The following is a 23853-nucleotide window of genomic DNA, read 5'->3' on the forward strand; positions in this document are numbered from 1 at the left end:
TGGTTAGCTCACAATGCATGTGAGTTGCCTTGGGGAGCAAGTGAGGAAGTGGTCCTCACCTAACCATGTGACACTTGTTACTTTGTTATTCCTTGGTTTATTTAACTAAGGATTGAATTCAACATTCTTTCTATGTGGGATCTTTTTGTGAAAAAATCCTACATTGAAAGATGAGTGGAATTCACAAGGAAGCACTCCTTATAAATAGCCAAGGCATACCTTAGGATTGTTCACTTGAGTAAGGTGTTAGAAAAGACATCTCCATTGAGAAAACCTTTAAACACATATAATTACTCGAGTATTAGGTCGGGCTTAGCTAACCTCTAAGCATTGGACCTTGTCAGGGTCGAGTTGAGGGTGGATTTCCATAGGAGGTCTTCTCGCAAGAGAGAGTAAAAGCTTTCCCAAGTAAGAGCTCGGGTTACGAGCGAAGCACACGTCAAAGGTATTAATCTTTCCTTAATTCTTGTTAATTAAGTTAATTATGTCTTGTGATTATATTAATTGTGAGTGTGGTCTTGGCTCGGGTTTTCTTCCGCGGTGAGTTGGACTCATTGAAACCCAACATGGCCTTGTCTTTATCTTGGCCCTACGACAACCTATTTTTAATGGCGAGTAGTGGGGACAAGTAGAGAGCAGTTTTTCAAGTGATGAAGCATATTCATGATGGGCATGAGTGAAGAGCGAATCATGCCTAGTTTCCATAAGATTATGATGTGGTTTATTGCTTTAATTATTATATTATATTATGCTTTTGAGACTAGCGCAAAGGTTCTTAAGTATTTGTACAATAGCCTCGAATTTCCCTTGTTCAGCTGGGCTGCTCGCGCAGCCCGCACGTGGCTGCCGAGGGATAAAGGCTGCGCGCTTGGTGTGTGCGAGGATTGGTGCGCATGTGTGTAATTCGAGCAAGTGTAGTGCATTGATGCGTGGTAGAGTGCGTGTGGGGTGTGATGCGTGCTTGCGGCACGATGCGCACAACCCCACACTTGGCATTTTAGCCCCAGGTTTTAAGGCTATGCTAATTTTGCGATTACGCCATTTTATTGATTCTAATTAATTTAATTATATTTGATTTAATTATTTTAATTAAAATTTTTAAGGCTAGGCCTCGGATTTTGAGTGGCATTTGCAAAATTAATTTTGGCAAAATTTTGGGTTTACTAGCTTAATTAATTGGATTAATTAAGCTGGATGCGGAATTTAGTGGGAGCTTCAATTTTTAATTGCGCTAAATTACATAATCGATTAAACAACTTTGACTAGTTTTAATTAGGCGCGTTAATTGGATTAACGACCTAAATTAGTTACTAGTTTTCGCGTGTTTGTGCATTGTTACTTGTTTATCGTCGTAAAATGCATGGGCCATTCACAAATAGTGAATGGATGAATGGAATATATATTCTCCCGCATGTTTTATAAAATGGCAACTAGTGGGGCCCGATTAGGATAGAAAATACGAACTGCGATCCGTGATGTATTTTTGTAAAATCTAAATACGGTTTGCAAACCGTTGAGTATTTTTGTACCTTGATATTTAGATTAGTCCTAATCATAAATACTAGTATTTTCATAATTATGGTCATGTCTTGAAGACAGAGGTTCTTGGAAGACGAAGCCATGAAGTTGCAAAAGCCGTCCCTTGAAGACTTGAAGACTCAAGGGGTCATGCTAGTTGCCATATGCATCTTTATTTATGTTTTCGATATATATATTTATGATTAAATATATGTGTGATTTATATGTTAGATGCATGTTTAGGATTTCGAATGTTGGGATGATTAATTAAGTTCACTTAAATCAACCAACATAGAAACCCTAGGTCCCTAAAATATTGAGTAAAACTTGTCATTCCAAAACAACATTTATCGACCTGTTGAGAGTAGTGATGGGCTACGCCAAAGCGAGGCATCACTATTATTCCCTACGATACGTAAGGTATGATGATGGGTTTACCAAAGCAAGACATCGCATACATGTTAGTTTTGGTTATACTCAATGATATGAGTGATTGAGTCCTAACATGTCGTGCCAAAGTGAATAAGTTGTTGAGAAAGCATTAGATGCGACGATTTATCCAACCAAGAGTGGCTTGGAGCCATTAGCAAAGAGTTTCTTACCTTAGAAGATTGAGTGTTAAGACAAGCAAAAAAATGCTTAACCATTCTTTGTTTCTTTGGATCTTGGAATCGCCTTATTCTCACCAAATGGGGACAAATTTAATGCGTGGATAAGACACTTAATAAGATTGAAAATTTGAATGAATGCTTTTAAATTTCAAACTTATTATGTTATTTTCTTGATAAATGGTTATACTTTGCACTTATATTTGTTGAATTCCAAATCAAACTATATTGTTTTCATGTTTAGTAAAGGAAATCTTTGAGAATGGTTCTCAAAGAAAGGAAAGGCATTTCTAAAATACAATTCTCATAAATGACTTTTATAAGTCCGAAAGGACGGTTGGACATCACGTATTCAAAATACTAGGTGGTTTTGATGAACATGAAGTATTAAGTTGGAAACTCAAAATTTTCAATACTTGACAACCAACATATCTTTTCGCTTTATACGCTGGTGAGTACAACTCATTGATGTATTAATTCAAGTACGAATTAAAGGAAAAGATGGAACTTTGTTATATGGCGCATTAGATGCTTAATTATGCCTAACAAAGTATAAAAGTCAAAACTCTTAAAGAAATGATTCTGAAAGATTATGAGATAAAGTATGATAAGAATTATAGGAAACGAGGAATAAGATTCCATTTCTGCTAAAGAGTTCGTGTTATTCTAATTAACTTAGCAAGTTATTATCTTCACAAGTATCAGATACTACTTGAGTATTACACTTGGAAAGTGACCTCAAACTATTGAAGATAAGCTAAGTTATTGACTTACAAGCTTAGAATGAAGCAAGTGGTGCTACATCAGTTGTAAGGTAGTATGCTTTGCTTAAAGACCTTTTAAGCTAAGGCTGGAACAAATAAATGGTTATTGTGTTCCATAATCAGCAAACAATCCGTTAACACACGGAAAGACTCACATTTAAAGTAAAGAGCAATAGTTGCGAATTTATTTGAATGGCATGGTTGTCTAAACCATGAGTCAAGAATGCTTTATGATAAACAAACATTTCCCTAACATGAAAACTCACAAAGTTCAAATCACAGACATGATTTGTGTTCTGGACATCTTTAGCAATGTCACATTAACAAGAACATACTTAACGCTATATAGGCTCTTGATAGTTGATCGATTAGGAATAGTTCTAAGACAAGCAAGTCTTACTTGTTAAAAACCGACAAAGTAAAGAGCTATTGTTCTTGGCATAGACAATTGACTTCAAACACTAAAGAATATTCAGTTACTTCAAAGTTTCACGAATAATTTGAAAGAATATGGATATATTCATCAAATGTGAACAAAACTTGACCTCGAGTAGATCAAGAGTTCAATGAAGTACAAAATCGACTTGGCAAGATATCAAAATGTCTAGATTAGATCGAGCGATGTTTGCTTGAGCCAAGTGTGACCATCATAAAGTTATGAAATTGAAATTTTCATAAATAACTCCACAAAGAACATAGTGTGTCTTCACGGAGACCTCGATGCCATTTAAAAATGACTCGAACAATGATGGATCACATCCCTTCCTATAAAACTCTTAAAGATTTGCACAAATGACTAATGTTACACTAAACAAAATGTCGAAACTAAGAAAGGACACCATATTCAGTTATGGATAGAAATGACTTCTAAACGTCTTTTCAAGTATATATCTAAAACTCTTAGCCACAGTGGAAGCTCATTGGCTCAGTAAGAGCTAAGCGATTCAGTGGGAGCTTAATGGCTCATTAAAGGCTAAGATAGCTCAAGTGGGAGCTAACTGTTTGTTTCATAATGAACTTTTACCCAAAGACAATATACATGTATCTTTATAAGCATTCAAGTGAGACTACGGGCATTACCTCCACAATCTAATTGAGAACATAATGTTTGTTGCTCTAAGTGGTGTCTTTCTAGAAAGTACCACATTTCCAAAACGACAAATGGGAGGAAAATGAACTCGATGACCATCGAGATTAGTAACAAACTAGAACTGAGAATCTCGAAAGACCTTAAAAGGGCTTTGTAAGAATACTTGATCAAGAATACTCAAAAGGACTTTACAAGTGCCTTAAAAGAGAATTCATTACTCGCAAAACTTCTGAAAAGTTAGAGTAAGATCAAGATAATCAAAGGGCTTTGGAAGCGCCTTGAAACTCAGTGTTTGATGCAATAACCCCGTATTGGTATAGAATTCACCAAAGTTTTGGAATTGAATCCTATAAATTTTCTATTTAGTTAGAAATAAACCTAAGACTTACAAGCATACTATTTACTATTAGATAATAAGGGAATAATGCCTTGTAAGATAGCTACGACAAATCCAAATTCCAAGTAATGGTTAGAGGCCATAAAATCCGAAACAGGCTCCATGTTTGAAAATCATGTTTAAAACTTGATAAATTTGCATGAGAGGTGAAAGACCCATCGATCGCAAATAAGTTTTCAAGGAGAAAACTAACAAATGTGGAAATATATATGCATACATAGCTAGATTGGTTGAAAAGGATATAATTAAATTCACGGAATTGATTTTAATAAAAACCTATTCACCAATCGGAATGCTCAAGTCTTTTCGAGCTAGCAAAATTGCACATATAAAATATGGCAAAATAGATACCAAAACCGCCTTCCTAAAATAGAATTTTGGAAGTGACTATGAAAATAGTCTAAGGGTTTTGAAAATGTAAATAATGCTAGATTTGAAAGCAAGCTCAAGAAATCCATTGTGGGATTGAAGGAAGCATTGCATAAAGGAATTGGAACGTGTTTTCTCATAAAGTTAATATAACGATTGACTTATGGAGAAACATAGAAATTCTTGTGGATAAGAAGTTTAGTGGAAGCAAAAGTCAATCTTATAAGGTCCAACAAGAAGTTTACGAACTCTGTTGTAAATTAACTATCAAATGCTAAATGGTTAGATTTGAAAGTATTTTCGACAATGGACCAAGCTAATGACGATACTTAGTACATATTGGGAATTAAGATCTATTGTATAGACTTAATAAAATGTTTAAACAAGTAAAGGAATTTATCGTGTTAAACATGAATTGAAGGACTTTGAAAGGAATTCGACCCGTATGTATAAAACTAAGTAATTGTTTGAACTAAGTATGAGCTAGGCTAAATACTAAGTTAAACAAGAAAGACTCTAGTAGAGACTTTCAAACGTATCACATAGCAAACAGTTTAGCAAGACTCAGTGAAACTGGATAAGCTAAAATGTAACGTGGATGGAAAAAGATTAAGAATCATTCTACAATTAAATCCATCATGTACGCTACGATATGGAATCGTCACATGACTTACTTGCTTAGAGCATGTGAAGTATGTAAATAGTACCAATCAACCTGAATCTATGTAATAAATCGTTAGATTATGGCCAAGAACATCCAAAGTACTTGGATAAGTAACAGGATGATTTCTTGACTTGTGGAAACAAATACAATTTGAGAATCACAAATCTTAACAAGGATTAGATCCTTAACAAGGAAGCCGTTTATAAGAATGAGCTAACAATGAGTCGTGGCTTGAGAATGGTAACATGGACATGCATCCATGTGTAATGTGCGGGAATTTAAGGTAAATTTCCATTATCACAAGTGATTAGGGTATCCCAAATCATTGTGAGCCGTTTGGAGTGAAACCCAAGCAAAGCATCATCAGGAAGTGTACTAAAATATATAGTGAGAATATTGTTGCCTTAAAGGCAATAATAAAGAAGATGTTCTATGGAAAGTTCGTTGTTGAAAGTTAATGATTGTAGGTTGTCAAGTTGAAGATCTCAATCATGAAAATGAGTGGGAGCCATCACTTGGACAATAAATCCTAAATCACATATAATCCATGACACTCTCAAATTTTATCATCTTATTATGAAAGTGATCAATAATGAAGATGCTAAGATTAGCAAAGTAATTATAACTAAACCTATGCAATAAGTGAACGACAACATTCAAAATTGCACGAAAGAAATCAAACATATTAGATATGGGTGTGATTTCAATAAATGTTTTATAAAGAGTGTTACTCTTAAAACATTTGGAAAAACCATTTATCATAAGATGAACCATTCAGGTTTTGGAGTAATTTAAATTTCATGCAATTTTATCACTCCGTTTGCTATTTAATTGTGGTTTAGGATTAAATAATGAGTCCATTCGATTCTGAGAATATTTAAATAGGGTATCAAGACCAGTCTTGATAAGGAAACACCTATTAAGTGAACATTGAATATTATAATCGAAAATTATCCCTAATCGAGGTTATTTAAACAATGGATGATTAATGACCACTTAAGGTTAGTGTGTAGTTTGATTTATAGCACCGCTTCTTGTGCTACAAGGACATGATTGTCATAAATCATTTACACAGTTATTGGTTTGGAACCATACTGGAACGACCTATGAGAATACTTTAAGAGATTTAAAAATCGTCATGAGTATACTTCTCATTATGGCTATCGGAACCTATTTCCTCGACCATGAGTATTGTGAGTTCTCTTGTTTGAGTACTAGTCCGCTTTGATGTTAGTCAAACGTCTGTTGTAAAAGGGGATTATAACAGCAACACTCGGGTGGCTAGGTCCTCTCAATAGAGAAGCTACATTACAAGACTGGGAATGTCCCCTTACTAAAAATAGGGAAGATGTCTTTGTTGTTTACAAGGCCTCTCGAAGAGCGAGACTGTGAAAATGCATGGCTGTGCTCGGATGGATTTTAGAATTCATCTATTTATTGACAGTCGGACTCGGATATCGAGAAACACTTTTGGACGTAATAAGGATGACGAATAAATCTTACCTTATAGTTCATGAAGAGACATTAAGCGACATAGGAAAAAGGCTATACACTAAAAGCGCACTTGTCCGGAAGGCCAAGTGGGAGATTGATAGGAATGGTGTCCTTTGAACGAGTGTATTATTCCGATAGAGGGCCCGAAATTATTAGAAAGCTAATTATTCAGTGAGGTCAAGTGATCGGAATGCCTAGGTGGAGGCCGCTTCCGATCAGTAATATTAGTGAGTAATTCATATTACAACTTAATCTTGACTGAACCCTTCGGGTCACAGCCAAGCAACTAACGAACCAACACGATAAATTAATTTAGAAGGAATTAATGACTCGCTCGAGTATTGTGAACAAAGACGTCGGATTCCGAGCTTAGAGTGTCGGAACCGAATCTTAAAAGTCGAGCCAATATTTAGGAATTGGCGAGACGGAAAAATGCTTCAAGTAACAAGTAAAAACCCTAGCCGCGCGAAACGCTAGGGAAACACGCCAAATAGAAGTGCGCCACGTGGCAGCACACGTGGCAGCCACCATGGTGGTCGCGTGCCACATGGCAGCGTGCCATGGTGGCAGCGTGCCATAGTGGCGGCGTGCCACGTTGGCAGCCACCAAGTGGCAACGCGCCACGTGTCAGCATGCCACGGTGGCAATGCCATGTGGCAACGGGCCGCGAACCCGAGTGACGGGTCATGGACGCGGGCCAAAAGTGGCGGCCCAACCAAACCCAACTTGGGGCTCAAGGTTGGGTGGCACATGGTTAGTTCACAATGCATTTGAGTTGCCCTGGGGAGCAAGTGAGGAAGTGGTCCTCACCTAACCATGTGACACTTGTTACTTTGTTATTCCTTAATTTATTTAACTAAGGACTGAATTCAACATTCTTTCCATGTGGGATCTTTTTGTGAAAAAGTCCCACATTGAAAGATGAGTGGAATTCACATGGAAGCACTCCTTATAAATAGCCAAGGCATACCTTGGGATTGTTCACTTAAGTAAGGTGTTAGAAAAGGCATCTCCATTGAGAAAACCTTTAAACACATATAATTACTCGAGTATTAGGTCGAGCTTAGCTAACCTCTAAGCATTGGACCTTGTTAGGGTCGAGTTACGGGTGGATTTTCGTAGGAGGTCTTCGCGCGAGCGAGACTAAAAGCTTTCCCAAGTAAGAGCTCGGGTTACGAGCGAAGCACTCGTCAAAGGTATTAATATTTCCTTAATTCTTATTAATTAAGTTAATTATGTCTTGTGATTATATTAATAGTGAGTGTGGTCTTGGCTCGGGTTTTCTTCCGCGGTGAGTTGGACTCATCGAAACCCAACATGACCTTGTCTTTATCTTGGCCCTACGACGACCCATTTTTAATGACGAGTAGTGGGGACAAGTAAAGAAGAGTTTTTCAGGTGATGAAGCATATTCATGATGGGCATGAGTGAAGAGTGAATCATGCCTAGTTTCCATAAGATTATGATGTGGTTTATTGCTTTAATTATTATATTATATTATGCTTGTGAGACTAACACAAAGGTTCTTAAGTATTTGTACTGTTTTAAGAAGAGCCTACAATGGTTCTAAGTTGTAGGTTTATTTCGTTTGACTTTGGTTTGACTTTACTTTCGTTTTATTTAACTTTTAAGTTGACTTGTTTTGAATGGTTCTAAAGAAAGTCTTTCGCTGTGTGTCTTTGATAAATGCCTTAGCCGTTATCACTGTGGCGGTAATCCCTTAGAATTTCCTATGTCGTGTTTTAGAAAGGGTAAAACAGGTATTTTAAAGGAAAGGAATTTCTAGGGTGTTACAACAAATTATCAAATTCATCATCAACATTGTAATCAAATTATAAAAAATAAAATCAAACTATTAACTAGAAATTCAACCAAATATCAAAAATCAAACACTAAAATTGGATTAAAGAGAAAGACATTCTTACAAAACTTTGATCAATATCAAAGTAATTTGAGATCAAGTGTAGTAATCATCAAATGTTCAAGTTTCTCTCTCTAGAATCTAAGAGCTAAAGTTTCCCCAAATTGAACTCCTCTCTTTAAAATCTAATTCTATTCAATTTCTAATACAACTCTCTCTCTAAAAAGGAAGAAAAATCTATATATAGTAAAACTAACAAAAGAGAAGTTAGTTAGATGTCCAAAAAGAACCCGTACAGGCGCCGCGAAGAAGTGGGTACGGAACGGGGGAGCAGGGGCTGCGTGCCCGCACCTCGCTAGTGCGCGCCCACGCCCCTGCCATGCGCGCCCGCGCCATATGGTTGCGCACCCGTGCCTAGAAGTAGGGCAACTCTCCTCGTGCGACCATTGATGCTTCTGTGCGCTCCAGTTGATGAACATTAGGGGTGGCAGTTTCTAAATGCTTCCACGGTGGTTTCAACAGCATTTTTTATGCCAGCGTAGCATAAGAGCGCGGCCTTGAAGACTTGGAGCTTGCACACCTCAACTCTTGAGCTTTAAAGGGAGAGATCAGCTTGCATCTTGAGCTTTATAAATCCCGAGAAAGAGCCATGAAGATCCTTGGACATCACCGTTCTCCTATAAAGTAAAGAAAAGCAAACAAATAAAAGACAAAAGGCGAAATAAACTAAGAAATCCAAGAAAACGGGAAAACAACTAAATAATGCACAAACTAAAGAAATAGAAGATAAAACTAAAGAAAAAGAGATAAAAGAGCTATAAAATTAACTAAAAATCATCCTAAAAGAGGCTAAATGAGTTCCATAAATGACACTCATCAGTAGATAATATTTGACATCTCCATGTTTTGTGGTTATTTATCTAATTATTCAACTTTTTGGTTGGTTGATTATCTGGAGGTAAAGAATTATGCTCGACATTGGTTAGGTTACTTTGAAAAAACTTATCCGTGAACCTCATTCCCATTTTATTTTTCTTTTAGTACCATATTTCATAAACACGTCAAAAAAATCACTTGAGAAACAACACCGATAACAAATGCAGTTTAGAAAATATATTGATAACTTGGGGAAGACAAATCTTGATGGATGATAAAAAGTCAAAAAATTACTCGAAAAACAACACCAATAACAAAATCAGTCGAGAATGTACACTGATAACTTGGTGAGATGTGCGCTCGGGTTAGGTTACTTTGACAAAACTTTTCTGCGAACCTCATTCCCATTTTATCTTTCTTTTAATATAATATTTCATAAAAACGTCAAAAAAACCACTTGAGAAACAACACCGATAACAAATTCAGTCGAGAAAATACATTGATAACTTGGGGAACCACAAATCTTGATGGATGATAAAAAGTCAAAAAAATCACTCGAAAAATAACACCGATAACAAAATCAGTCGAGAATATACATTCATAACTTGGTGAGATGCACGCGGGTCCACAACTTGTACAATACAAATATAAGGAAAAAAAACATTTGAAAGACAAGTCTTTAACAAATGGTTAAAAACTCTTTTAAGAACCCATTATTACATTCTTCAAAAAAAAAAAAAAGAACCCATTAATACATCTCTTGGGACCATACCCTATTGTTGCTGAAAGGAAGACACTAACAATGGCTATGAGGCTAGCTCGCAGGTTTGAGTACAAGAGAGTTATCTTTGAGTCTGACAATGCTTCATTGATCGCATGTCTCACAAATGCGTCAATTTATTTATCAGAACTCAATAGTATCCTTGAAGATATTCTTTCACTTTCTTGTTATTTTGAGTTAGTGCATTTTTTTGTTACAAGGTGAAATATGTGAACAAAAATAAAAAAAAAAAAATAGTCAAAATGAGTAATATGGGATGAATGAAGTACAAAAAATACTTCCTTCGTTTTTTTATTACAATAGTTTGACTTTTACACTATTCGCATTTCTCACTTTGATTAGCTTTAGTGATTTATAGGTTAGAAAAAATATAGTCATGATGGAACTTGTTTTGGGGTTTTTCTGGTCCCTCGAGATAGTTACGTCATCAAGACTGGAATCTGAACGCTTGTACCTGCAAAACAACGAAGACTCCAGTTGGTTGGAGTTCTTCCTCCGACAGTCAAGTTAGAACCGATCGAAGAATGTAAAAAGGTGCGAAAAAGGTAAAAGTAAGATCTTCTCGGATTCCGAGATCAGGTGTTTTCTCTGATGTGAGAGAATCAAGTGTTGTAATGATTGAACGTGCCCCTGAAAAAAGGGGGTAATCTCCCTATTTATAGGGTCATCGGGATTTATGCCCTTGCCTAGGTTACGGAAACCTAAGACTGATGGGCTGCGCCGTTTTGCGGCTTTCTCGGGATTTGGGCCATGAAGGCCGCCTTTTTCCCAATGACTGGGAGGGACACGTGTCGATTGGAGATTGGTCCACTTTGAACCTCTCCTAGGGTGACATGTGTCACCTTCTGATAGGGCCACGTAACCTAGGTAATTTTACCCAAAACATTCTCCCCTCACAGATGTGACGTGGCGTGCCACGTGGCATCTGTGACACTTGTCACTCGGCTATTGGTGAATCAGTTTTAACTATTCATCTTCTAGGGAAATTACAAGGTTGCCCCTGAATTTACCCCTCTATAAATATGGTTTTTACCCCCCCCCCCTATTTTGGCCGTTTCCAAAAAGTCTTAAGATAGAGAAAATCCAATAGTTCTAGAGAGAAAGTCTGTCAACCGCCTGTATATTTTACAAACGGCTGCCTATTTTTCCTGCTTGCCTGTTACAGTCGGTCAGCACTTGACACCTTTATAAGAACAAATCTTAAGGTACCGTCTCTCCCTTTCTCAGCTCTTTCATATTTTTTTTCCATTTGTGCATTTTTCCATCCATTAAATAGATTCACCATCAGCACACATGGCAAAGCCTAGGTCAATAGTCAGCCGGTCTTCTGGTACGGCTGAGTCTAGGACTAGGGATACTGGCTTTGGGTGTTTGGAGCAGCCTTGTTCATCCCCAAATTCGACCGTCTCTATTTCTGTTCAGGACAAAATGGCTCGAGTAAAGCAGATGGCTGGAAGACGGATACGGAGAGATAATACTTTAGAAGTGTCGTTTGAAGAGGTCACACCGGTTGAGAGGAAGGATATGCCGGTTAACCAGGGAGAGGATTTCCCTCTAGGTACGCCCAACACGCCTAATGATGGTATTGTCGCAAAGTTTGAGGAGGGAAACCGTCTCTGCTTCTGGCTCCCAAGAGGGAGAGTCCAAAAATAAAGGCGGGGAAGAGACCGCCTCTATCTCTGGCTCTGAAAATGAGGACGAGGCCTCCCATGGGAGAGACGGGGGGAGGACTACCTCTGGGTCTAGCTTTGAAGAGAGCAGTGATGGCTCCCTTACACTGCTTAAGGATAGCGAGGCAGAGGAGAGGAAGAAGTGGAATAAGGAGGGGGATCCGCTCAGGATCCATGTCTCATCCAGAGATCGAGAGAGCGTCATCAAGGGTCTTGAAGAATTTAAACTAAAATGGCCCCTTGGGGAGGGCTTTCACATCCAGGTGCCGCCTGAACTAAGCACCATTGCCTGGAAAGATGATCAACAAAATGCCAACGAGTATTTCGGCTACTACGAGGCAGCGTTTTTGGTTGGGCTCTGTTTCCTACTGCACGATGCAGTAAAGGCTATCTTTAAAGGATACGACCTAAGCGTGTGGCAGTTGTCCCCAAAATCCTATGAGATGTAGGGTCTTTACCCCGATTGGGAGGCCTTTGCCCACATGCACTATCTTAGCAGTAACCTAGGGGGTTGGCGGGCGTGGTATACATAAACCACGTACCCTAAGTATCAAATGACCCTAGACAAATTGTCTAAGTGGTCTGACAGGAAGAACCGGTTCTATTTGGTTTCTACCCCCAAACGGTAAGATAACTATGAGTATCGCCGATACAATAAGAAGCCAGACCTTCTGGGCTAAAAATGTAAGCTTCCTCGAATCCTGGATGACGATTACGAGAAAATAATAGAGTCGAGGTTCTTTGAGCTAACAACCGCTTCTCTCTCAACCGGCGAACTAATTAGTGTACCCAAAAATTTGATGCCCAAGCATGAGTGGTTGAGAGACGAGGCGTTCTTGTCCGCCTGCGGTCTGAGCACAATGTTTGATAGATGTATGTTTAACATGTATCCAACAATTATTATGTCGTCTCTATTGTTTTAACACTTCAATTATATTGTTGCTTGTTGAACTCACAGGCATTCCTTTTAAAGAAACATGTAGAGGGATGCTTCTAGACAACAAGACACCCACGTGGTCCGCGGCTCAAATCCGCAAGGATAATGCAGTAGCGAAGAGAGCCCAGCTGGAGGTTAAGGTATAAACCGCCTACCCCAACTTTTTGTATTTATAAATTTAACTATTCATATAGACAGATGTTATCGGCTTTATGCTTAATGTCTAACTTGCTTTTCAGAGTGGAGACAAGAGGGCTCCCAAGTCCTTCACCAAGTTGTTCAAGCGGAAGTAGGATGATGATGTCTCCAGCTCCGCTAAATCTCAAAAAGTGTCGTCTGCTCAGACGACTCCTGAACTTCCGCTTGGGAAGGGCCGCTTAAGCATCAGGGGGAAGAGAATCAGCCTGAAGGGCTTTGGTCTAGGGATAGACCTTGGAAACAAGTCGGGTGCCAATGCGGAACCGAAGGGTAGCGAGCTACCTAAAGCTTCAAGCGGTGCTGCAGCAACTGCGGGTGATGATAACCTGCAAATCCTCGAAGTTATGGCTAACCCTTTCAAATCCCCGTTTAAGCTTGGAAGGCCCATGTGGGTAAAGTCACACTCCCAACAGACATCTGAAGGGTCATCAGGCAGCCATCAACAGATTGGTGTCGACTATATAGCTCACTCACCCAAGCTTCCTTATGGTACAGATCAATCCCCCCGATGGCCGGATGTGCAACAGTACTCCAAGACCATGATTGGGGCTATCCCCAAGAAGGAGAAGGACGCCATCCCCGGCATTCAGTCGTTCACTGTTGAACGCATCCTCTCCCTGCTGTCTGAGGTATGGTAACTTCACTTAATTTCTCAAGTATGATTCCGGCTGAGTTTCTAACACACCGTTTGTGTAATAAAGGCGATGCTGAGAGTTGATGGGCTGAAAAGGCCGTATGCCCAGAAGTAGGAAGAGGTAAGACAGGAAAGGAAAACCAACAGATAGGTGGAGCTACAAGAAAGTTAAATGTGATAAGTAGGCATGAGGCTGATTTCATGAATGATGTCATCACTGGTACCTTTTCTATTAACTCTATTCCTGTTAAAGTTTTGTTTGATTCTGGTGCACCTTTTTCTTTCATTTCAAAGACCATTGTATCAAAATTATCAAACTGTTTAAAAATAGTAGATGTGGTATATTTGCCCATATTTATTCCTACGGGTGGGGTAGTAAATTGCAAAAGGACCTTTAAGGATGTGCCTTTAGAGATTGAGGGAAAAGTGTTTCTATCTGACCTCATTGAGTTTGGATTGAGTGATTTCGACGTCATCTTGGGAATAGATTGGTTGAGCAAGTAAAGTGCAGAGATTAGTTGTCGATCACAGAAGGTAAAAATGAATACCACTGCAGGTGAATCGGTGACATATTGGACGCATGGTGAGACTAAGTGCCTAAGAATTATATCTGTGTTAAAATTGGCAAAGTACATTAAGAAGGGGCATCTAGTGTACTTTTGTACTATGATAAGCATAGAACATGAGGAGACAGCTAAGCCTGAGGATATAGAAGTAGTGAATGAGTTTCTGGAAGTGTTTCCAGAGGAGATTCCTAGAATGCCACCAAAAAGGGCAATTGATTTCACAATAGAACTAGTTCCAAGAACGGCACCTATTTCCAAGGCACCATATAGAATGGCACCTGTAGAAATGAGTGAATTGAAGGAGCAATTGCAGGATTTGCTAAAAAAAGGGTACATCAGACCAAGTGCATCGCCTTGGGGAGCACTAGTGTTATTTGTTAAGAAGAAGGATAGAAGTATGAGGCTATGTATTAATTATAGGGAGTTGAATAAGGTAACCATAAAGAACAAGTACCCATTACCAAGAATTGATGACCTATTTGAATAGTTGAGGGGCATAACTGTGTTTTCCAAGATTGATTTGAGGTCTAGTTACCATCAATTGAGGATTGCAGATGAGGGTATTCCCAAGACCGCATTTAGAATAAGATATGGACATTACGAGTTCACAGTAATGCCTTTTGGTTTAACGAATGCTCCAGCAATCTTTATGGATTTGATGAACAGGGTGTTTCATCAATTTATGGACAAGTTTGTGGTAGTATTCATAGATGATATACTGGTGTATTCGAAGAGCAAGGAGGAACATGTAGAACACCTAAGGGCAATTCTGCAAACACTAAGGGAAAACAAGCTTTATGCAAAGTTCTCTAAGTGTGAGTTTTGGTTGGAGAAAGTAGCATTCCTAGTTCATTTTGTGTCCAAGGATGGAGTGGAAGTAGATCCAGCAAAGATCAAGGCAGTGAAAGGTTGGCCTACGCCAAAAATAGTGTCTAATGTTAGGAGTTTCTTAGGTTTATTAGGCTATTATAGGCGTTTTGTGAAAGATTTTTCAAAGATTGCTAAACCTATGACCACTCTAATGAAGAAGGACAAAAAGTTTGAGTGGGATGACAAGTGTGAGGAAGCATTCCAACTCTTGAAACAGAAGTTAATTACAGCACCAGTGCTTACACTACTAGACGTTAGTGGGATCTATGATGTATATAGTGACGCATCCAAGAATGGCTTAGGATGTGTACTTATGCAAAATGGAAAGGTGATTGCGTATGCATCAAGGCAGTCAAAGACTCATGAAGTAAATTACCCAACTCATGACTTAGAATTAGCTGCAATCATCTTCGCACTAAATATTTAGCGACATTACTTTTATGGAGTGAAATGTAGGATTTATACAGACCATAAGAGTTTAAAATATATTTTCACTCGGAGGGATTTAAACTCACGCCAAAGGAGATGGTTGGAATATAAGACGGATTATGACTTAGACATACAATATCATGAAGGGAAAGCAAATGTAGTTGTGAATGCTCTAAGTCATAAAACCAGTCATGGACTGACTGAATACTTTGATAATGGCCGATGAGTTATGTAGAGAGATGAGGAAAATGAACCTCGAAGTTGTAGAATGGGGAGTGCCAGCAGGCATACTTGCGAACCTAAGCATCCAACCAGCAATATTTGATGATGTTGGGGTTTGGTGAGTCCGACTCACCGCGGAAACAAACCCAAAACCAAGACCGCACTCGCAATAAATAAAACCATAAACATAATTAACTTAATGACAACATTAAGATAATAATTATACCTTTGACGCATGCTTCGCCCGACCTCGAGGGGCTTTTACTTCGAAAGCAAGCCTCGAAAATACGACGACCTCCAACGGAAGTCCACCCACAACTCGAACACCGACTAGGTCCAATGCCTTAGAGTTAGCAAGGCCCGACCGAAAACTCGAGTAATTGAGTTCAAAGGTTTTCACAAAGGTGTTGTCTTTTTCAACTCTTGAGTTCAAAGGTTTTCACTACTAGTGATGCCTTTTCCAACTCTTACTCAAGTGATTTTCCCAATACCCGAAGTTGGGTATTTATAGGGAAATGCAAGAGTGTGAAAAGCTCTCCCATCAATGTGGGAGAATTTGATTTTCCCATTTTATTTTAAAGCTAAAATAAAATTAATAATCAAACTAGTAATAAATCAACAAGTGGCAAGCATACAAGGAGGAGTAGGTGAGGACCATTTGGAGGAGGGGGGACCAAACTTGCCCCCCATTCTCACTTTCATAACCGGCCACCTCAACCCCATAGCCCCCAATTAAATTGCGCCACGTGGCACCCACACTTGGGCACCAAGGCACCCAAGGTGGGCTGCCATGTGCTACGACCCAGCAGGCCACGCACCAAGTGTAGGCTACTTGGCCGAGGCTAGCTGCCAGAACGCCGCGCACAATGTGCGGGCTGCTAGCTGCTGCCTGTTAGCATGCTGCCTGTTAGCATGCCTCGCACATTGGTGCGGGCTACTAGCTGCGGCTTGCTAGCATGCCTCACACATTGGTGCGGGCTACTAGCTGCCACGGCCTAGTAAGCCACACACCAAATGTGCGGGCTGCTAGCTGCGGTATTCTATCTTAGCCCCGCACTTGGTGCGTGCTGCTAGCATTTGCCGCACCCCTAGTACTCGGTTTTCCGATGCTAGGGGTATTTTGGTCATTGTTGATTTATTATTATTTTCACGTCTCGTCTTTTTACTATTTTCGACTCGACTTCCGACGCTCGGTTTCGACGCTCAAAGCTCGAATTTTCGACGTCTAAATATTAATTACTCGGTCGACTTATTAATTAATTCCTAATTAATTCGTCGCTTCGGCTCGTTAGTTGCTTGGGTGTGACCCGAAGGGTTCAGTCAAGATTAAGTTGTAATATTAATTATGCTTTAATATTACTGATCGGAAGCGGCCTCTACCCAGGCATTCCGATCACTTGACCTCACTGAAAAATTAGCTTTCTAATAATTCCGAACCCCCTATCGGAATAATACACTTGTTCGAAGGACACTATTCCTTTCAGGTGAGATAAGGGAAAATCAAGTAGGAGATGTGAAGTTGGATAGGAATTGCGACAAGATAAAACAAGGCAAAGCTACAGATTTCAAAATTCATGATGATGGGAGCTTAAGGTGGCCGTTGGTGTGTACCATACCAATGTGAGGAGGTTAAAAGAAAATTAATAGAAGAAAGTTACAATACACCATACTCAATACACCCAGGAGGGGACAAGCTATACAAGGATTTGAAAAAGGTGTATTGGTGGCCTAGAATGAAGAATGAGGTTGTGGAATTTGTAGCAAAGTGTTTGACTTGTCAAAAAGTTAAAATAGAACATAAAAGACCGCAAGGGACTATACAGTCGTTGGAAATTCCTAGATGGAAGTGGGATTGTATTTCAATGGACTCTATGACTTGCCTTCCAGAGTCAAAAAGTGGAAATGACACCATTTAGGTAGTGGTGGATAGACTTACAAAATCTACAGTGTTCATACCAATGAAGGAGACCTGGAAGATGGAGCAACTTGCAAAAGCTTACATCAAGAATGTTGTGAGATTACATGGAGTTCCAAAAGATATTGTGTCTAATAGAGATTCTAGGTTTCTTTCAAAATTTTGGAAGAGTGTGTAGGAAAACTTTGGTACAACACTAAAGATGAGTACAACATTTCACCCAGACACAGATGGTCAAACTGAAAGAACCATACAAACCTTGGAAGACATGTTGAGAGCTTGTGTTATAGATTTCCAAGGAGGATGGGAAGATAGTTTGGACTTAATTGAATTTTCCTATAATAACAATTACCATGCAAGCATTGGCATGCTCCATTTGTGGCATTATATGGAAGAAAGTGTCGAGTCTAATCTATTGGAACGACATAAGTGAAATAGTGATCTTAGGACCTCAAATGATTGAGGATACAGTTAAACAAGTAAGGGAGATTCAAGCTAAAATTCAAGCAACTCAAGATCGTCAAAAGAGCTACGCAAATTTGAAGCGTAGAGAAGAAGAATTTGAGGTTGGGGACAAAGTGTTGTTGAAAGTTTCACCAATGAAAGGAGTGATGAGGTTTGGAAAGAAAGGAAAGCTTAGTCCAAAGTATATTGGTCCATGCCGTCAAAAAAAAAGTATATTGGTCCATATGAAATACTACAAAGGATAGGCAAAGTAGCTTATAGGTTGGCCTTACCTATGTAGTTAAGTAAAGTACATAATGTATTTCATGTATCTCAATTAAGAAGGTATATCCCTGATAAGTCTCATGTGCTACAACCTGAAACCATGGAGTTAGATCAAAGCTTAACCTATGAGGAAAGACCTGTTAAGATCCTTGACAGTAAAGTGTGTAGTACACGCAATAAGGATGTTAAGATTGTTAAAGTGCTATTGTCTAACCAAGAGTATGAGGAAGCCACTTGGGAAGCCGAGGATGAAATGAAAAAGAAATATCCCGAGTTACTTGAGGTATGTTGAGTTACGGGGACGTAACTTGTTTTCTTTAAGGGGGGTAGAATGCGATAGAATTTTGCGCTTTTTCCCTATATTTTTAGTTATTTTTGTGCTTTTTGCACAACTTTATCGAGTATTTTGAGTAATTTTTGAATTCAAAGAGACATAAAAAGGTAAAAGTATGACAAAAGAGTACAACAATATTATACAAAGTGAGGAAAAAGTTTGAAATTCGTTACTCTAGTGTCGGGACGAAACTTCTTTTAAGGAGGGTAGACTGTAATACCCCGTATTTTTATACATATTTCTAATTTAAAAAGTATTTCTCAAAGTATTTAAATAAGTTGAAATTAATTATTTATGAGGTTTTATTAATTTAAAGAGCTTTATTAAAAGTCCAATTTATTTATTTAATAACTTTAAATACTTTATTTTATAATTTAAAAATATTGGGGCATATGATTTTATAAAAGGGTAATTTTTAAAGTCAATAGCATTTAAAGGAAAGTCAAATTGTAGTTGGAATAGGAAAGGGATCATTAAGGGTAAGAAGGAGATTTTAGGAATGAGGGTTTTGAGAGAGAGTATAAATAACCACCATATGAGAAAAATAAACTTTGCCCAAGGTGGAGAATACCCAAAGGTAACTCTCTCTCTTTCTCTCCTCTTATTTTCTCTTTCTCTCTCTTATTTTTCCCCTTCCCCTTTGTTTATTTATTTTTGGTCTTAATTCACACACCACCACCACACACGCCACGGTGGCCAGCTGCCACCAACACCACAGTCGGCTGCTGTCGCCGGCAACAGCAGCAGCCGTGGGAGGTGGCACCAGCCACCCTACCTTCCCCTTGTGCGTGCGTGTGTTTGTATAAAAAAAAATTCTTTCTTTTTATTTTAATCCTTAATCTAATTATTAATTTTGGGTGTTGTGATGATTTTTATGATGTTTGATTATAAGTATAGTGCAAATAAATTTTCAGATTTGGTTTTGAATTAAAAAGCCCCAAATTGAAAACACTATGTTTCTAAATTATTGCATATTGATGGAAATTGATTATGGGTGGTTTAAATTATTGAAATAGGTGTTTTAAAACATATTTACAGCAAGTTTTGATGATTTAATAAAGCTGGAAATTTTGTTAGTAAGCTATAATTAAGTTTCTTGAAGGGATTTTTGACTATCCATTAATTGGAATTAAAATAAGGGGTTTTAAATTAAATTTTAGCTTGTTTTAAATAATTTATGAGTGAAGTAAGGAGTGTATATATTGCTGGAAATTTGTGTGGAGTAGATATTAATGTCTCTTTGTAATTTTGGATTGTAGGAGATTTCCAAGTAAGTGATTTTGTGTAGTCGTGGCGATTTTGAAATCGTATTCAAGGTACGTTCGCGTACTTGGTATTTATTTGATGATGTAGGAACATGTTAGGCTTCAAATAATTAATTCCAAGTAGTATCATGATAGGTTTTGATGGGAATTTGTTATTTGGTTGATGTTGGTTATTGAATTATGAAGCACGGATTATTTGTGATGGATTAGTGATTGGAAATAATTATATTGACATGTTGAATATGAACCACACTTTTATTATTGGCATGATTGGAAGCATGTTTAATTAAACTACATGTTTAACTTGATTTGGAATATAAAAAAGGAATTTTATTATGGTTCATATAATTTGTATTGAGCTTTAAGCATGGGGATTGAACTATTAAGTGTCTAAGGACACGAGGATTAAATTACATTGTGATGCCTATGTGCATTTAAGGTGTTTCCAACACCTAGGGACAGGATTTGTGGTGCATCATGCGTTTAAAGTGTCTTTAACACCGAGGTAGATTAAAAAGGATTCAACACTAAAAGTTATATATGTGGTCACTAATTACTCAAGAATTAATTTGGTATGATTGATTGCTTGTGTAATTATAATGTTTGAATATGTTATGGTTTGAGAGTCATCACCAAGTTGAATAATATGTAAATAACGTAAAGTGAAAGAGATTACGCACCAAAACTCTTGGAACGTATATACCTTGAATATGAACATATGGGGGGAGTTATGCGACTTTATATTTTACCATAACTTCTACTAGGAGTACAGGACGTTGTATATTCCTTTTTATTATTATGCGCAGGAATTCCGCCACTTACGAGTGGTTATTTTATATTGGCACGGTTAGCTCCCGTGTCAATACCCCTTTGTTGGGGAAGGTTAGGGGGAAACCCGTTCGATGTGTAATAAATCTAAAATAAATAATTTAGTCATGTAGCGAATGTTCACATTGTGTGTTGTATGCTTGTAAACAGGTGCAACAAGGTAAGTTGTGTGATTGATAGGATTAAAGAATGATAATGTGTTTCTTACGCTTATGTACTCAGCTTTGCTGATTGTATGTTTATATGTTTGTTTGGCCTTGTCTTTACCTTGACCCTACGATGACCCATTTCTAATGGCGAGTAGTGGGCAGGGCTGGGCACAATAGGTTAACCGTACTGTTTAGCGTTAACGATACCGTTAACCGTTATGTCGGTTACTTAAAAATGCGAACCGTAACTGTACCGTTAAGGAACGGTTAACCGCTAGCAGTTAACCGTTCCTTAACGGTATGGTTACAGGTTAACCGTTACCCGTTAATAAATTTTATATCAACATTGTATTTTAATACAAACTTAAAAAATAAAAAATCATATTCCAATTAAGAGTATATACCAATCGATAAACCAAATACATTAAAAAGTTTTAATTACTAATTTTTTTTAAAAGCGTAAAAGGCATACAATCTAAAGAATTAAAGATATTACTCATATTATATTAAATTGTAATATTCAAATTAAGACCATAGCATATTGGTAGACCAACAACCTAGAAGACCAAATTGCATCATTATATATTTTCCCTAAAAAATATAAACAAAAAAAATATATATTTATTTTAATGGTTAACCATCGGTTAACCGTTTGCTTAAAATTGTAACCGTAACCGTAACCGTTAACCGCTACATTTAGCGGTACTGCTAACTGTAACCGTTTAATTTAAATGGTTCGGTAAATTAGCCGTTAAAACAAGCCGGTTATACCGGTTAACGGTTACGATAAACGGTTACGGTTTTTTTTCCCACCCCTAGTAGTGGGGACAAGTAGAGAGAAGCTTTTCAGGTAATGAAGCATATTCATGATGGGCATGAGTGAAAAGCGAATCATGCTTAGTTTCCATAAGATTATGATGTGGTTTATTGCCTTAATTATTATTATTATTATATGTTATGCTTGTGAGACTAACATGAAGGTTTTTAAGTATTTGTTTGGTTTTAATAAGGGCCTACAATGGTTCCAAGTTGTAGGTTGATTACGTTTAACTTTACTTTCGTTTGCTTTGACTTTTAAGTTGACTTGTTTAGAATGGTTTTGAAAAGAGTCTTTCTCTATGTGTCTTTGATATTTGCCTTAGCCGTTTTCACGGTAGCGGTAATGTCTTAGATTTTCCTAATTCGTATTTTTAAAAGAGCAAAACAGGTAATTTAAAGGGAAGAAATTTCTAGGGTGTTACAAATAACAAATTCCCAATAGCTATATGAACATTAAATTTATTTGCTTAAACCATAGTACATAGTATAATAAATTATGTAAATGAATAATCATAATCAAATATTCACATAAATATGTTAAATTATAATTTTAAATTTCACAAAATCACAGTATTACACACAAGTACACCAAACGATATGTGATCATCAAGCATCATTCAACATTTCGAAGTCCATAACATACATTTCTGGATAAATGATTGCTCAAAACATACCCAAATCAACTAAAACGAGAATCATATAACAAAAAAAATTAAGCATTCCCCGTTAATTTATATCCATTCATCCGATGAACAGTGCATCAAACAAACATAAACCTAACATTATACCTCCTCCATTTTTTTTATTAAGTGCCCCATAGTGACATGACACACATGCCTTTGCAAAACTTTGATCAATAATATCTTTTAATTTCCAATAAGTATAAATTATAACAATTGAATATTATAATAATCTACTCATTAAGACGATTCTAACAAGTATCTACAAGATTATATCAATCAATAAACCTATACTAAAGGCAAAACCAGGAATGACACTTGTCATTTCATAGTTAAAAATTTTCCCGCCTTTTTTTTCCTTTCCTTTTTAGTTTTTTGACAACATATTTAATTTAATCTAATTATATTCAATTAATTTTTTTTACATATATTCTATATACTAGGAAACTTTTAGTTACAAAAATACTAACATTGATTAAAAATAATGTATTGGAATATATTCTTTTCCAAATTGTTATAATATTATCAATATCAATTTTTTTTCTCCAACTTTTATCATTTGATAATAAAATTTATTTTAATTTAAAAAAAAAGTCATTTTGGTAGCATACTTTGTATTAATCTTAAAATTATACATAACATTTATAAGAACAAAATAAGTTGTTATAGTATACTTTGTATACAACATATATTGGAAAATTATTTAATTATTCTAAACATTTATGTGATTATTTAAAAAAATAAAAACCCCTACTACTCACTAAAGATATATTTAAAAAGTTGATTATTGAATACTAATTATCCTAAATTAAAATGAACTCAACTAAATTTTCATATTATGTCGATCAAAGTGTGTCAACAATTTAAGGACAAATGTATATGAGTACGTATATGGGTACTAACCTAAGCTAATATTTTAATTTTCTTATATAAAACCTTATAGCTTCTAAGTTTCTTTTACTATATTTATTTATTTAGACAATCCAATTCAATAACCTTTACGTATTTAGTATTGGTATAAACTAATTAAAATTCAAGTTATTTTGTTACAAATAATTTTTTTTGGATAAATTATCGTTGAATTAACACCATTATTTATTGTTTATTTGTTGTAAATTTAATTATGATCGTGCATGACACGATACTTAACCTAGTTTATATAAATCACAAAATTTGATCAAAGTCG

The sequence above is a fragment of the Chenopodium album genome, chromosome 10 (genome assembly GCF_948465745.1).
Source record: "Chenopodium album chromosome 10, dcCheAlbu1.1, whole genome shotgun sequence".
NCBI lineage: Eukaryota > Viridiplantae > Streptophyta > Magnoliopsida > Caryophyllales > Amaranthaceae > Chenopodium > Chenopodium album.